This window comes from Macaca nemestrina, chromosome 1, assembly GCF_043159975.1.
Source record: "Macaca nemestrina isolate mMacNem1 chromosome 1, mMacNem.hap1, whole genome shotgun sequence".
Classification (NCBI taxonomy): Eukaryota; Metazoa; Chordata; class Mammalia; order Primates; family Cercopithecidae; genus Macaca; species Macaca nemestrina.
The window spans coordinates 68,037,180-68,054,401 of record NC_092125.1 but is presented as its reverse complement, the minus strand read 5'-3'; positions in this window follow the sequence as shown (position 1 = coordinate 68,054,401).

Genomic DNA, 17,222 nt, shown 5'->3' with positions numbered 1-17,222 from the left:
GGGTTAATGGGTGATCATGCATTGTGGTTTTATTTATAGGCAAGTGGTATCTTACCAAGAGTGACGCTAGGCACATTGCATACCCTGCCTACTTTTCCTTCCCTGACTTTTCCATCTAAACTCGCAGAGGCCTTTGAGAGGATTAACACTTGTAACTGCTACTGTCACCTGGTATACCAGCCCAGGATTTTTTTTTTAAGACAGAGAGAGCGAGAGCGAGAGAGCCGAGAGCATTCTTCTGGTTCCAATTACTCATGATTAGGGGCCAGACTCTGTAAAATCAGATGCTAACTTGAGAAGATTGCTATATTGCAAATGACTCTTGTTCAGTAGAAAGGCAAATGAATTCTGTCAAATAGAAAACACAACCCCAAAGGGTCTGATCTTACTGCTATGTAGGACATTAAGCAGTTTTGCCTAGCTTTGCAGACCCACACCTACATCCTTACTTTCAATGATCATAGAAAACAGCCTCTTGCATTCTCCTTTGATTTGGATTTGTCTTCCTACTGGTTCCCTCACTAATGAGTTAGATCAATCTTCGACTATATCTGTATGAGAATCATGTTTTTAAAATTGAATAGCAACCCCCTTCTCCAAACTTCTCCGTGGGCTTCTCTGTTTATAATTATCCATCTTATTCTCTATGCATCATAATGAATTGGACTCATCTGGCTTTCATTTCTTAGCTGGCAGATTAGACAAAGTCTCTTTGTTTTACTTTTTTTAAAAAAAGAAAGTTCCTTTCATGTCTACTTTAAGCCTATTCCCTTCAGCAAGTCGCTTAGTGATCTTTTGGGCCCAGCATTGTGCTGGTTACTCCATAAATCATAGAAGAAAGGTCTTAGCCCCTGTCCTTGAATATCTTACAGACCAAATGGAGAGATGCATCATGTCATCTTTCTGTAATTTTTTAATAATAGTCATCTGTTTTGAGACATTGCCATGGCATGTGCAGAGCAGTTAACTACCTTGAGCGCTAAGGCTAATCTGATTTTATTCCAGGATCTAGAAAAAAAAAAGTAGCAAGAAGGATGGCTGTAGCTGTAACAAGTTTCAGCCTCTGTTGGCTCCCACCCAAACTAATCGGCCTGGGAGATTGATTTCCCCTCCAGCCAGCATCTTGTTCAGCATTTCTGCTCATCATGCTTCTGGCATTGCTTCCTCAGAGGACTGTCCATCATTCCTAAACGATCTCTGGTCCTCTTGATAAATCAGCAGACAGATGCTGGGGATGCAGAATGGAAATTCAAAAATATACCTGATTTGCAGACTCATTCCCTCCTTCTTGTTACCCTGGCTTCTCTCACCAGAGAGAACCATCAGGCAGTCTGGCAGTGAATTGGGAAGGGTGTGTGTGTGTGGTGTTGAGGGTGGGAGTGGGAGTAAAAGGGAGAAGATTCCTGGGATGAGTTTGAGGGGAGAAAGCTTCTAAGCAGGGGTTCTCTAAACTCTCTGAATTCCTATAGGCCCATCTTTGAGGGATATTTTGGAGAATGATGTTGATTTTACTGCCTTTTCAAGGTCAGAAACAAAGGCCAGTGTGTTCAGTGTTTATACAAAGATAGAAGGAGGAAAGAGTAGGCTTTGGTGCCCACATGTTCATTTGGATACAAGGCTAAGAACTTGGGAGTGGGAGTGGACTGGGGAGGGGATGGCCATACTTGTGCTAAAGTACTTTATAAATGAAACCCAGCTGAGGGTCTCCCAGGCCCTTCAGATCCAGATAAGGTTTCTTTGAACTGTCTGGACTGTAGAAAAGCTACAGCCCTCTCCCGTATTTCTGTGAATTATTAAGGGATCTATATGATCTTATTAGCTCTGGCTCCAACTTTCTGCCCCAGCTGAGTTCTTGGTCCCTGCCCTATTGCTTGTGGCTGTTCCTTTATTTTCACTCTGGCTTTAACCCAAACATTAAAGAACTTGGCCCTCTTTCCTTGCTTTCCACAAAATAACCATTCACACATGGAAATGAAGGAGATTTCTATGCAGCAACATAAGCTATTTTAAATGGCACAGCAGATATTCCTCTTCTTAAAAGTCCTTTGGCCGCCCTGCCTTCTTGCTCTGCCATCCCCCAGATCTTCTTGTTCTTTTGTGCAAAGGCAGTGTGTTCTAACAGGAGCATGAAGGTTGCCTGCTAGAGTTCCTATCCTAGTCTAACCCTCACTCGCTGTATACCTTAGGTAAGCCACTTCACCTCTCCATGCCTCATTCTTCTCATCTGTAAAATGGATTTAATTGTCCACCTATCTCATAAAGTAGTTGTGAGAATAAAAGGAGATAGATATTGCCAATAAGCTAATTGAAAGATGCTTGCCACCATTAGTTAACAGGGAAACAGAAATCAAAATCATAGTGAGATACCACCACCACGAAGATGGCCAGAATAAAAAATTCAGATAATAACAAGTGTTGGTGAGAATGTGAAGAAATCAGAACCCTTATATGTGGTTGATGGAAATGTAAAATGGTGCAGCTGCTTTGAAAAGCAGCTTGGCAAGTTCTCAAATAGTTCAACACAGAGTTACTATAGAACTCAGCGATTCCACTCTTAGTTGTATACCAAAGAGAAATGAAAACAATGTCCACAAAAACGTGTGCCTGAATGTTTAGAGCAGCATTATTCATTATAGCCAAAAGGTGGAAACAACCCAATGTCCATCAACTGACAAATGGATAAATAAAATGTGTTAAATTCATACAGTGGAATATTGTTCAACTACAAAAAAGACCAAAGTGCTGACATAAGCTGTAACAACATGGAAGAATCCTGAAAACATTGTGCTATGTAAAAGAAGTAACAGACCACATACTATATCACAGTCATAACAGACCACATACTGTATCATTCTATTCATGTGAAAAAGAAAGAGAGAAATCTACAGAAAGTAGATGAGCGGTTGCTCAGGACTGAGGGGTGGGGTGTGGGGAAGAGGAGGGTAGTAGCTAAGGGACAGGGGGTTTCCTTTTGAGGTGATGAAAATGTTCTAAAATTAACTGTGGTATTGTTTGTATATATCTGCAAATACTCTGAAAGCCATTGATTGTACCCTTTACATGGGTACATTGTATGATATGTGAATTATATCTCAACAAACTGCTTTTTTAAAAGAGGAAATGTATATTTATATTGATATTGATATTGATAACAGTACCTAGCACATAGAAAAGCTCAGGGACCTGAGAGGAAACAGATGGCACATTGACATGAGTTATTAAGGAGAGATTATGAAGTATCTATTCACAGAGGTGTGGGCAGGGTCAGGGGAAACTAGCAGGAGATGCTGGAGTGTCCCAGGGCAAGGGGAGGAATCTGGAGGCTGGGCGGTAGTAGAGCAGGTGACCCAGCAGGAGCTGTGGCTTTCATAGAGACAGCAGCCACCACCCACCTGCAGCCCAGCAGGGAGAGCCAGGGGAACCAAGGCCTCCACATGATCAGACATCATTTGGTGGGGCTCCTCTTGGCTGGACCTATCTGAGAGTTTGAAGAGCCATTGAGGAGCCCACAGATGTCTCCTGGGGCGGAAGCTGTTATTATTATGTGCACCAGCTTAGCCTTCACTTGATTTGTCACATCTTAACAGCTCCACCTTAGGGCCAATCTTCTAGGTTCATGCTTTTCCCACCAAATGGTCCAATAAGGTAGGTTCTTAACTAAGAGGTTTGCTTACTAAGAGGTTTGGGTACTTTTCTATCAGGGGAACCCGCCCCCAGTATTTCAATGTAGGTTCTTTCTATTTTCCCTAAGTGCCAGCCAGTCTGAGAAATAAAGAGAAAGAGTACAAAGAGAGGAATTTTACAGCTGGGACACCAGGGGTGACATCACGTATCAGTAGGTCTGTGATGCCCACCTGAGCTGCAAAACCAGCAGGTTTTTATTAAGGACTTCAAAAGGGGAGGGGGTGTACGAACAGGGAGTAGGTCACAAAGATCACATGCTTCAAAGGGTAAAAAGGAGAACAAAGATCACACGCTTCTGAGGCCAATAAAGATCACAAGGCAAAGGGCAAAGCAAAGATCAAAAGGCAAAAGCAAAATCAAAAACTCCTGAGAAGGGTCTATGTTCAGTTGTGCACGTATTGTCTTAATAAGCATCTTAAACAACAGAAAACAGGGTTCAAGAGCAGAGAACTGGTCTGACCACAAACTTACCAGGGAGCAGTTTTCTCCCCACCCTAACAAGCCTGAGGGTACTGCAGGGGACCAGGGTGTACTTCAGTCCTTATCTCAACTGCATGAAACAGACACTCCCAGAGCGGCCATTTATAGACCTCTCCCCAGGAATGCATTCCTTCCCCGGGGTAATAATTATTAATATTCCTTGCTGGGAAAAGAATTCAGGGTTATCTTCCCTACTTGCACGTCCATTTATAAGCTCTCTGCAAGAAGAAAAATATGGCTCTATTCTGCCCAACCCCGCAGGCAGTCAGACCTTATGGTTGTCTTCCCTCATTCCAGACAATTGCTGTTATTCTGTTCATTTTCAAGGTGCACTGATTTCATATGGTTCAAACACACATGTTCTACAATCAATTTGTACAGTTAACGCATTAGTGGTCCTGAGGTGATGTACATCCTCAGCTTACAAAGATAACAGGATTAAGAGATTAAAGACAGGCATAAAAAATAATTATATAAATGTATTAATTTTGGGAACTGATAAATGTCCATATTAAAATGAAATCTTCACAATTTATGTTCCTCTGCCATGGCTGCAGTCGGTCCCTCCATTCGGGGTCCCTGACTTCCCGCAACACTTTTCTGTAGCAAAATATTTGCAGGCTTCTGCAAAGACACCTTACAGACTTTATCCTAGACTGGCTAGAGAAAGAAAACTAAAACATCAGAATGCTTTCTCCAGGCTATACACAGAGGGTGGGAATGGGTGAAAGGGAACAAACAGGGCTGAAGTGTGGGGTACCATCCTTTTGCAGGCCATGTGGAGGAAGTACAAAGAGTGTAGGCAGATAAGAAACAGATTTTCAGCTTCCCCTTCTAGTAACCACACCTCCACAGGCTTGTATTTATTCCTCCCTGATGTAATTTCTTCCAGGAAGTGTGGCCTCCTTTCTCAGTGGCCTTTTTTTGACAGATTGGTGAATCTATATTTGCATTAAAGTCTGGGCAGAAAGGGGACCTGAATACATATTATGGGCTGGATTGTGTTTCCCCAAAATCCCTATCTTGAGGTCCTAATCCCCAGTAGTTCACAATGTGACTATATTTGGAGACTGGGTCTTTAAAAAGGTAATTAAGTTGGGCCAGGCACGGTGGCTTATGCCTGTAATCTCAGCATTTTGGGAGACCAAGACAGGCAGATCACCTGAGGTCAGGAGTTCAAGACCAGCCTGGGCAACATGGTGAAATCCCCATCTCTACTAAAAATACAAAAATTAGCCAGGCATGGTGGCAGACACCTGTAATCCCAGCTACTCAGGAGACTGAGGCAAGAGAATCCCTTGATCCCAGGAAGAGGGGCTTGCAGTGAGCCGAGATCACACCATTGCACTCCAGCCTGAGCAACAGAGTGAGATTCAGTCTCAAAAAAAGAAAAAAATATATTTTATAAAAAAGGTAATTAAGGTAAAAGGAGGTCATTAGGGTGGGCCCTAATCCAATCTGATATGCATCCTTGTAAGAAGAGAAGGAGACAGACAGACAGACAGAGGGAAGACCATGTGAAGACACAAGGAAGCCTCAGAAGAAACCACCCCAGCTAACACCTTGATCTTTGGCTTTTAGCCTCCAGAATTAAAAATCGATTTTGGTTATTTACTTATTTATTGTTTTTTTGAGACGGGGGCTCACTCTATCAACCAGGCTGGAGTACAGCCTCCATCTCCCAGGCTCACTGCAGCTTCGATCTCCCAGGCTCAAGCAATCCTCCTGCCTCAGCCTCCCACATACCTGGGACTACAGGCATGTGCCACCATGCCCAACTAATTTTATAAAATTATTTTTTTGGAGAGACAGGATCTCACTATGTTGTCCAGGCTGGTCTCAAATTCCTAGGCTCAAGTGATCCTCCTGCCTCAGCCTCCCAAAGTGCTGGGATTACAGGCATGAGCCACCATGCCCAGCCGAATTTTGGTTTTTGAAGCCACTCAATCTGTGGTACCTTGTTATGGCAACCCCAGCAAACTACCACACTACTCCTTGCAGGATGTCAGTTGCCCACCTTTCTCCTGCAACTTGTGACTTTACAAGGTTGAGAGCAAAGTCCCTTGAATGAAGGGTTTTGCTTCCCAGCTCTGCCCTACTGTTTACTCATAAGAAGAGCATTTGGGATGCTTTGCTAATGTTTTGTTCCAAGTATATAATCTGTTTCATAAAACTTAGGAGTATAAGCAGTATTACCTTTTCTTTGTTTCTTTCTCTCTCTCTTTCTTTCTCTTTCTCCCTTCCTTCCTTCCTTCCTTCCTTCCTTCCTTCCTTCCTTCCTTCCTTCCTTCCTTCCTTCCTTCCTTCCTTCCTTCTTCTTCTTTCTTTCTTTCTTTCTTTCTTTCTTTCTTTCTTTCTTTCTTTCTTTCTCTCTTTCTTTCTTTTCTTTCTCTTTCTTTCATTCTCTTTCTTTCTCTCTTTCTTAATTTTCTTTTTTTTGATGGAGTTTCACCCTTTGTTGCCCAGGCTGGAGTGTAGTGGCACGATCTCGGCTCACTGCAATTTCCACCTCCTGGGTCCAAGCGATTCTCTTGTCTCAGCCTCCTGAGTAACTGGGATTACAGGCACTCGCCAACATGCCCGGCTAATTTTTGTATTTTTAGTAGAGATGGGGTTTCACCATGTTGGCCAGGCTGGTCTCGAACTCATGATGTCAGGTGATCCACTCACCTTGATCTCCCAAAGTGCTGGGATTACAGGCATGAGTCACCATGCCTGGCCTCATTTATATCTTTAAAACAGATGTAATCTGCTCTAAACCTCATCCCTCCTAATTGACCAGAAAGTCAATTTAGTCATAGTTGGGGCTCCACCTTTCAGATTTGTGCAAAAATCCTGGAGGTCTTATAGAGGCTACAGCATTTAGGGAAGGCCTTCTGACCTGGCCTTCAGTTACTCTGGTCTCTTTTTGTTACAGTAGGTAACAAAAGGTAGGTAGCTCTTGTCTGCTAGTCAGACATGAGCAGGGCAGGATAGGCACCCCTCCACCCCCACTCCCACCACCCACACACACACCAGGAATGTTAGGCAACTATTAGGTGATGGTCAGGTGACTGTTAAATAGCTCATTAAAATAATAATTGGTTTTAGCTAGAGCCAGGGGAAGGCGGTCTCCCAATAAACAGAAACACCTGAAACTGGTGATCAGCAGCTTCCTGATCCCAGGAGCCGGGTGAGTGGGCTCAAGTATGCACATTACAAGGCAAAATGGCAAAGCTTAACTGGTATATGACCTTTAGAGACATTTGACTGGCAAGGGAAGAATGTCTCAAGTGAACATGGTTACAATTCCAGTAAACACACTGTGCGCGCTCCCTGCCCCAGTGCCAGCAGGCCACTGTGCATGTGGACAGCTCACTCCAAGGGAAGAATCAGGGGATTAGGGACGCAAAGCCCCAGAAGTACGCCAGCGTCTAAAACCCCAAGTCAAAAGGTCAAAACTGCACACTTGATCTCTCAAGTCGCCCTCTTGTTCCTCTTCCAAGTGTACTTTCCTTCCTTTCATTCCTGCTCTAAAGCTTTTTAATAAACTTTCACTCCTGCCCTAAAGCTTGCCTTGGTCTCCTTTTCTGCTTGATGCCCCTCAGTCGAATTCTTTCCTCTGAGGAGGAAAGAATTGAGGTTGCTGCGGATCACTATGGATTCACCGCCATCAACGTGTTTACTCGTTTATTTTCCAAACTTCTGTGAGTGCTTCAAGGGAGCAATGTCATGGCTTTTGTACCATGCTTGGACAGGAAGGTCTTGTCAATATCCTTCCCTCCTGTTCTAGGAGAACCCTCAAAACTCTTTTCCTTTGGCTGCTTCTGTCTCCCCCTCCTCTACCCTAGCTTCAATGTCCTCTACTTACATGACACGCCAGCGAAGTTCTCTTGGCCTGGAAAATGCTGTTCACCTCTCTCCCAAAGCTCCCCCAGGCAAGGAACACAAGACCTGGTTAACTTTTTGGTGGCAATTTGCAGATACATTTACAGCAATAAAAATGGAGCCAAAATTAGTATCTTCACATGTCACCCTGCTTTGTTTTGATGAGTATAGGGAAGCCACTACACCTCTAAGCCAGACTGCTATCGTGGAACAGCTGGAATTCTGTCACAGATGGGACAAGAAGAACTCAGCTGGCATTTCCTCTGAGTTCAGGTTCCTGTGGGGAACAAACGCAGCTCTACAAATGATGGCTGCTGGCTTGGATTCCTTTCTGTGCCCAAGACTCTCAAGCAGCTTTTCTCGACCCGGGAGTTCAGTCAGTACCGCCAGATTTAGCTTTCTCCTCAGGTTTCATAACAGACAGAACAAAACCGGGATATCTCCCTGCCCACCCACAGGGGCTGGGAAGAACTCTGTGACAGGTGTTCCACAGCCATTCTCCTCCCATCGACACCTCCTCACCCAGCTGTGGCTGGAGTTGGAAAGGGAAACAAATCAAAAACTTGAATTCCAGGGTGCAGGGCAGCCACTGTCTGAGAAATGATTAGGACCCCAGGGAGGAGGAGTGCTCAGACTCTGAGTATCTCATTAAAAACGATGAGTCTGCTACTGTGGTGCTGGAGCTGGGGTGATGTGGGTGGCCGACGGCTCACTGCAGGCAGTGAGGGGCAGGTGACCATATTCAGACTCTACATGTCTTTCATGTGCAAAATGCCTTCATTTAAGTGGCTCCCAGAAATCCAGCCTTTTGCAGGAAGGCTTTTTAAGCCTTTTGGGAAAAAAACAAACAAAAGAACTAGTATCCCTCCTGCTAGAAAATGTAGATTTTCCCTCCTATCAGCCTTCATCCCTGCCTCTATGACAGACAGGCACACACACTACACACAGTCATGAGCACATGGGTGTGTGCACACACAAACACACACACACATCCCAGGGGAATCGTTCATTTTGTTTGGAAGTTTGTTCCTTTGTCCCCATCTAGAGGGACCGGGATGCCTGTCCCCTTTCTCCCCACTCTCGGATTTGCCACTCGCAAACCAAGGTATCAGGTAGTTGTTTGGGGTTACAGTGTCTGTTTTCCTCCTCAGTATATTCAAGGAGCTTTGCTTGAGGGTGGGACAAAGGTGTGCAGAATGGAACAATGAGCAAGATATGAGCGAATGTCCTCAGCCTTGCAGGTGGATTTAGACAACCAGTGGGAATGTCTAGAGGAGGGCACGATTAAAGTTCATAGTGAGCTGTGATGATTTCACAGAGATTATCATTTGAAGGGGGCCTTGAGAGAGGAGTAAGTTCAGCAGAGGAGGAGGAGTGATTGGGCATTCTGTGCAAAGGAAACAGGATGGTCAAAGATCTCTATTATCTGACCCTGTTTTACTCTCTTCCAACATTTAGCACCATCTGAAATTATACTTTTATCTAGCCTCTAATTCTTTTCTGTCTAAATCATGCACTCTAACTCTATGAGTGCAGGAAATATGTGTCCCTCATTCATTGCTGTGTCCTAAGTGCCTAAAATAATTCCTGGCACATCGTGGGTGCTCAGTACATTCACAGAATGGATACATCAACGCTCAGACCAAGGAAAAGGGAGAGAAGGAGACTCTTTTTCTTTTTTAATGTATGTGGTTTCATTTCATCCTTACAATACCACTCAAGAAAGACATAATCATCTCTACCTTACAAATAAGGAAACTGAGGTAAGCAAAGGTAAGTAACTTACCAAAGGTCACACTCCCAGTAAAAGGCAAAGCTGGGATTAAAAGCCTAGTTTATCAGTTTGTAAAGTGTAGATTATGCCATGAAGTCTAATGAAGGTCTGAACTAAGCAAAGCTGTGGGAAGGAAGTTAGAGAAGTGAGCTCATGTTTGAGGCAGTGGGTTGATAAAACTGACAAAACTCGGGCACAGATGGAAAGGTAGAAATCCCTTTGCAGACTCATCACCATCTGAGTGACTGGTCCTGACCTCCCTCTCCACTGGATTCAATCACATGGGGATTTAGAAAAAACATGTGGCATTGGCCACTAGCCAGTTGTTTAACTTTGGGAGACCTGCCCAATTTCTCTGAGCATGTTTTTCCCCTGCTATATGGTGATAAGCAATCAGCTGGCTTTTGAGGGTTGTTGTGAGATGACTGATGTACATAAAGCACCCAGGACAGTGCCTGGCCCACAGTAGGTGTTCCATAAATATTAATTCACTTATCTTTCCCCACGGTTTCATGATGTCTTTTGGCTTGGGAAGTATTGTTCCCAAGAGGAGGACCAAAGGGCAAGTGTGAGGACATCCACCCTGGCCTAGGTACAGGAGTGGATAGTCTCAAGAAGGAAGGAAGTGACAACCTAGGGGAGCAGTGGATGGAAAAGAAGTTAGGAAGGTACCCAGTAGAGAAAATCTCCCTCTCTCTGAGAGAAACTCTAACCCCTCTAGAAAAAGGTTAGACAAGAAACCACACTTCTAAAGGGATTATGGTCAATCTCTTCTCTGCAGAAAGGTGTAGCCAGAGTGTGGTTGGTTATGGGGAGCCAGGGGGCTGTTGGGCTTGGGCCTCATATATGTAAATTTGGTTGTGAATTGGGTTATGAATAACCAAATGAGGCTACTCATAGTTATTATAATTTAGGGTTTGTTAAGTTAGTTTTTAAGAAATTATTTGTGAGGTTAAATATGCAATAGCACGTATTGGAGATTTTCCATTTCTTAAAAGGTAATGTTCACTACTCCATAAAATTATTTCCTGAAATAAATACACTATTGTGAAATCATTTTAATAAGGTGTTAACTTATAAACAAATTCTACCACAGTTTTTTGTAACTCTTTGAATTTCTCAACTTCCTATGTATTGAAGTTGTTAAAAAAAAAAAAAAAAAAAAAAAAAAGGCCTAGGTCTCTGTCTTCTCCAGCTCTGAGAGCTGCCAGGCACAAGCAGCACAACCCAAGGCCGGCACCCGAGGGGGATGTGCAGCTCTCCTTACTTGTTTACAGCGCCACCTGGTGTTCATAACGCATAAGTGTTCCTCACCCCTAAGAGTTGGAATTTGCCAAGTAAAAAAGATCCCTACAGCTGTTTTTCTGAACTATTCTCTCTCAAAATCTCTTTTCTTTCACTTGAAGAGTATGAGGCATGTACGTAAGAATAATCCAAAATAAGAATTAATTCTCTAAAACTTTAGTAAGCTTTGTAACGTGGAAAAGAAGGTCTAGTCCTGTTCTAAGTGCCCTGCATGGATTAAGTAACTTAGTTATTATAACTCTGAAGACAGGTGTTATGATGACCATCCCCATTTTACAGATAGCAACTGAGGTACAGAGAGTTTAAGGAATTTGCCAAAAGTTATGCAGCTAGAAAATAGGAAAGATTTGAACCTAGGCAGCTTGACTTCAGTGCTCACACATTCTTATGCTGCTTCTCTGTGCATGAGTGTGTTTCAAGAAACAAAAATTTTAATTTTTATTTGAACTGATATTAAGAATTTAGTCTCTCTGGGTAAAGCTCAATGGACCAAGGATAAACGGGGCAGCAAAGGAGTGAAAAATATGCATTAAAAAATCCAGACATATGAGACGTTATGCTTTTCAGGTGCTTGAATTCTCCTTCAGAATGTCACTTGGTGGCGGCCAGTCATGGTGGCTCATGCCTGTAATCCCAACATTTTGGGAGGCCGAGGCGGGCGGATCACGAGGTCAGGAGATCGAGACCATCCTGGCTAACACAGTGAAACCCCATCTCTACAAAAAATACAAAAAAAAAGAAAAAAACAATTAGCTGGGCACGTTGGCAGGCGCCTGTAGTCTCAGCTACTCAGGAGGCTGAAGCAGGAGAATGGCATGAGCCTGGGAGGTGGGGCTTGCAGTAAGCCGAGATCGCGCCACTGCACTCCAACCTGGGCAACAGAGCGAGACTCTGTCTCAAAAAAAAAAAAAAAAAAAAAAAAAAGAATGTCACTTGGTGGCATCCAGAAGGATGGCACACAAACATCTCAATTAATGTTTATAACAACCCTCCCCAAGAAAATATTATCATCTCCCTTCGCCCTTTTTTTTTTTTTTTTTGAGACACAGTCTCCCTCTGTTGCTCAGGCTGGAGTGCAGTGGCACGGTCTCGGCTCACTGCAAATTTTGCCTCCTGGGTTCAAGAGATTCTTGTGCCTCAACCACCCGAGAAGCTGGGATTACAGGCACCTGCCACCATGCCCAGCTAATTTCAGTATTTTTAGTAGAGATGGGTTTTTGCCATGTTGGCCAGGCTGGTCTTGAACTCCTGATCTCAAGGAATCCACCCACCTCGGCCTCCTGATGTCCTGGGATTACAGGTTTGAGCCATCCCTTAGTCCTTCTTTTAAGAATTCAACAATTAAGAAGATTGCTCCCTTAAAAAGGATAATAATAGCTACTATTTATTGAGTGCTTTTTTGTTTTGTTTTTAGAAAAGTAATTATCTAGTGAACAACAATGTAGGTTTTCAGGGTCGTGCTACCTGTGTTCAAATGCTGGCGGTCCTGCTAAGAAAGTTATTTCCTACCTCTAAGTGTCAGATTCCTTCTCTATAGAATGGGGAAAAATAAGGATGCTTACTTCAAATGGGTGGGGAGATTAACTGATTTAATACATGCAAAGAGCTTGGAAGAGTTGCTGGCACTTAAGTACTCCAAAAAATGTTACCTTTAAAACCACTTTTTAATGCAAATATATATATACACACACACACACAAATATATATACACACACATATATATATACACACACACACACACATTGTTGGCTATTATTATCATTCACGCAGAAAAGAATCTGTGAGGAAACATAAGACATTAATAATGATCACCAAATAGATGTAGTTTTGATTTTTGTTTTTCACCATTTTACTTGTCTTTGCTGAATGGACATGGGTTGCTTTTTTAATAAATAAGACTAAAAGAATAACCTTTTAGGAAAAAAAAATAGTAAGAGTTGAAGGAAGTAAGGATGATTGGCCTGGAGAAGTCTCATAGAAGACATGGTAGATGTCTTCAAATAGTTGAGGCTTAACAAGTGGAAAAAAAACAAACAAACCAGATTTGTACTGTACAACTTCAGAAACAGGACTGATGGATAAAAGTTTCACAGTGTCTCTAACAATCAGAGATGATTAGAAAAGCCACAGTGAGCACCCCCCATCCTTGAAGGAATTCAAGCAGAAGCTGGAGGCCACCTCTCAGGGATGACGTATAGGTAATTAACAGATCGTGGCAGATTGGATCACAAGACCTGTAAGTTACTACTGAATTGGGGATTCTGACTCATTTCCTATCTGACCTAATTTAGCTTTGACATACACTAGAAGAGATGAAAAACAGGTGGTCATCAGCCTTCAGAGAGCTGAAGTCTGTTCTCTTGCTAAGTATTTTCCTGCAACGATCACTGTTTGCACAAATCCTATGAGAAGACACTTGTGTTCCCTCATTCTGTGGATCCAGTGTGGAATGGACACATCAGAATTGCTAGCAGAGACTCCTGAGTGCCCACTCCTGACTGCCACCAAATGGCCAGCATCAACCCTGAAGTACAGTCCCCATGTTGGTGCCCACCAAGAGCAGACGAAAGAATAGGCAGTGTCTTTGGAGGTCAGGAGTCTGTGGTGCCATTTTTGTCTTCTGTGTCAGTCAGGAATGGCTAATAGAGGCCTGGCCTAGTGGCTTAAACAAATTAGGCGTTTATGTGTTCACATAAGAGTGGCGCCCAGGAATACCATGCAGGACTGGTATGGTAGCTCTACAACGTCCTTGGAGAACCAGGCTCCTTCTTTCTCCACCACTATCCTATGTACAGAGCTTACAGCCTCAGGAGCTTTGGCCATCACTTCTGCGTTCCAGGCAGGAAAAAGGGAAGAGCAAAAGGTAAAAGCGGTACTCCTCTGAGTTTCAAAGAACTCCCCTAGAATTCCTGCTCAGTAGTTAGTGCTTCTGTCTCATGGGCCACATCTTACTGCAAGGGGTGGGGGATGGGGGACGGAAAATGATGCAGTGTTTTTACTAGGTGCTTTGTTATCTCATTAAAATCCAGCGTTCTGGAACTAGGGAAGCAGGTGGACATAGGGCAAACAATAGCAGTCTCTTCCCTCCTCGCGCAGTCCCTCTGTAAGGAGAGTGGGGATTACTCCCTGCTTTATAAAGATGAGAAAACTGAGAAGTGGTCGTGAGGACTTGCTTAGAGCCACAGAATGTCAGTGATGATGTTGGTCCCAACACCCAGCTTTGAAAAATGAGAGAACACAAAGACAGAAACCCACGAACATCTGTGGGCAAACACCAGCTGTGAGCCCAGGGGCGCCTCTCCCTGCGGAAGCAAGCTGGCAGATGAGAGGGGCTGCAGAGGTCAGTGAGGACGAGGGGTGCAGGGCACTGGGGCAGATGTCTCAGTGATGGCACTCCGTGCTCTGTGTCATTCCCTAGGTTGGCAAAAGGTAGACAGCTTTGGCCTTGGCTCAGCTGGGAGAACAGATGGGCAGGAATTCAGCACAATTCCCAAATCAGCCAAGCGGCAGACTGCCTTTCCTTCTCTATGTCAGCTGAGGCTACAGTTTCCACCTGGTCACAGCCAGCTGCAGAGGCCCAAGACTGAAGTCCATGACAGCTCGGCCAGGAGCACCTAGGAATGTGCCATCCCACACCTGACTGTGAGGGGCCATCAGGAGAACAAGCAAGGACAGGTGTTTTTCCCAGCAGAGAGGGGACATCTGCATTGAGCTGCCCAGCAGGAAAAAGATTCGATTTCTCTGTGCAAAGCAAACAGCTCCTTATGGCAGTCACATTTCTGTCCTGACTCCTTTTGAGCATAGGGCTGTAACTACTGAGAAAACCAGTTTGCTTGAAAAAGGCCCGGAGCTCTGTTCTTTCTCATCCCCTTACCTACCATAGGAATAACAGCAACATGACCAGAGGTGTAAGGGGAGCCCAGGACCTACCCTGAAATACATGTAATGCAAGCGGAGGCAACTCCTCCCCACATCTGAGGAGGGGAAGGTCCTCATAGAAGGGAAACAGACACAAAGCAAACTTGAGTAGACAGGAATAAGTGTTTAGCTTTAGACACAGGACACAAAATGTAGTTTTGCTGCCATTCTGGTGAGAGCATGCGGTATAGGAGGAAGACGGCTGAACATCATGGGGTTCGCTTGGGAGGAAATGGCCAGGCCCAGAGGGAAAGAAGCGTTCCCTCTTTCACCTTCCAATGCTTACATCAATTTTGGATTATATGTGTATTTACTCGCCATTCATTGACTCTGTAATTAAAAGTTGACTGAAATCTGTTTAGAATTCTATGTAGCCAGGCTTTCAGAAAAGCTTTTAAAAATAAGTGTGGAGTAGAAATTTGGTACTGAAGATCACCACCATGCTCCTTTGAGAGAAAACATGGGAAAGGGACTGGAAGGAGAGGATGGCTAGAGGGAGGGCGGGCTAGCTGTGGTGGCCCCACCCTCCTCAGAGGCCATGCTCTGAAAAGAGCCACTTCTGAGCATTCCACTGACATTCCTTTTCCATCAAGCTTCTGGCACCTCAGAGCCACCTGCAGTTGGACGATGAGGCTCTTCAGACAACTATAAAGAACTTCCAACTCTTGCTCCCTCACCCCAGGTCTTCTGTAATCTTGAGACCCTAGATCTACTCATGTGGCCTTGGGAAGGCTGGGCAGAAGGTGGCCAACAGGGTCTGGCCCCACCTGCCTTTCCCTTTCCTCCTTCAGCAGCCTAGCTCCTGGCCCTCACGAGGGCACCATTAGGGCTGAGAGCCTTCATGAGCCCCCCTTGGTCCTCTGGGGTATGAGGAGTCAGCAGGGACACATTCCCCATCTCCGCCAGGACCATCTGCACTCAATTATAAGCCCTTTGGAAGCAAGCAGAGGGCTGTTTAGCTGCTGCTGGTTCTCTATGATTAGCTTGTTCTTGTTTTTTGAACATTGCACATGGTGCAGCCAGCTGTGAGAAGCATCCAGGATTCAAAGCTTTTTCTCTCTCAAAAAGAAAAGTGCTAAGCTGGTTGTTTTAACTATGGGGAAAGAAAAAACATTTAAAAGTGTTACTTTCTGGGTAAGTTCCTTTCCCTACCTTTCAATTCCACTCTTCCTAGGACTGGGACCACTCCTTTGTCTATATTCCACAGACCCTATATAGGCACTTGCTTCCTGCAAATGAGCCTTGTTAACATCCAGATAGTGTGTAATTCCAGCTCATGTATCTGTATTTCAGTAGCCTCTCCTCTCCCTTATTACGTGTGAGAGAGACCAGATGTTAAGGCATCCTTTTAATAAAACCATTCCAGAGTCTCCACTCTTTGCAATGCACTAAGGAGCCAGGGCCAACTGCAGAGGCTTACCTTCTTTCCAGGTGCTGAGCCAGGAACAAAGCAGCACTACTTTGTTCACACTTGAAATCCTCAGTGCTCTCTGCAGGCAAGAAGCAGTTGGCTGGGTTTGGCTCTACGCCAGCAGGAAAATCACTAGGGGTGCTTAATAAAATGGTTATTTGTGGGGCTACATCATGGATTTGAAATCCAAGCTCACATGTGAGTGGAGAGCCAGAGAAGCTGGAGATTTGGGAGTCTTGTGAATAGTGATAATGGAAACCATGAGAACTACAATTCACAGGCAAAAGAATATAGCAGTAGAAAAAGATGCAGGTAATCGGCCAGACATGGTGGCTCAGGCCTGTAACCCCAGCACTTCGGGAGGCTGAGGTGGGCGGATCACTTGAGGTCAAGAGTTTGAGACTAGCCTGGCCAGCATGGCAAAACCCCATCTCTACTAAAAATACACAAAATTAGCTGGGCATGGTGGCATGTGCCTGTAGTCCCAGCTACTCGGGAGGCTGAGGCATGAGAATTGCTTGAACTCAGGAGGCACAGATTGCAGTAAGCCTAGATCATGCCACTGTACTCCAGCCTGGGCAACAGAACGAGACTTGATCTAAAAAAAAAAAAAAAAAAAAAAAAAAAGAAAGATCCAGGTAATCCCAGTCCCTTTGTCTCACATTTCTGAACGAGGTAAATAAACTCATTTCTTTTCTCACAATATACAGGATCTATGATAAACAGCAGTACAATTATGCCAATAGCCACAGGACATGCCTACAGATATAAAGTTATTTGTAG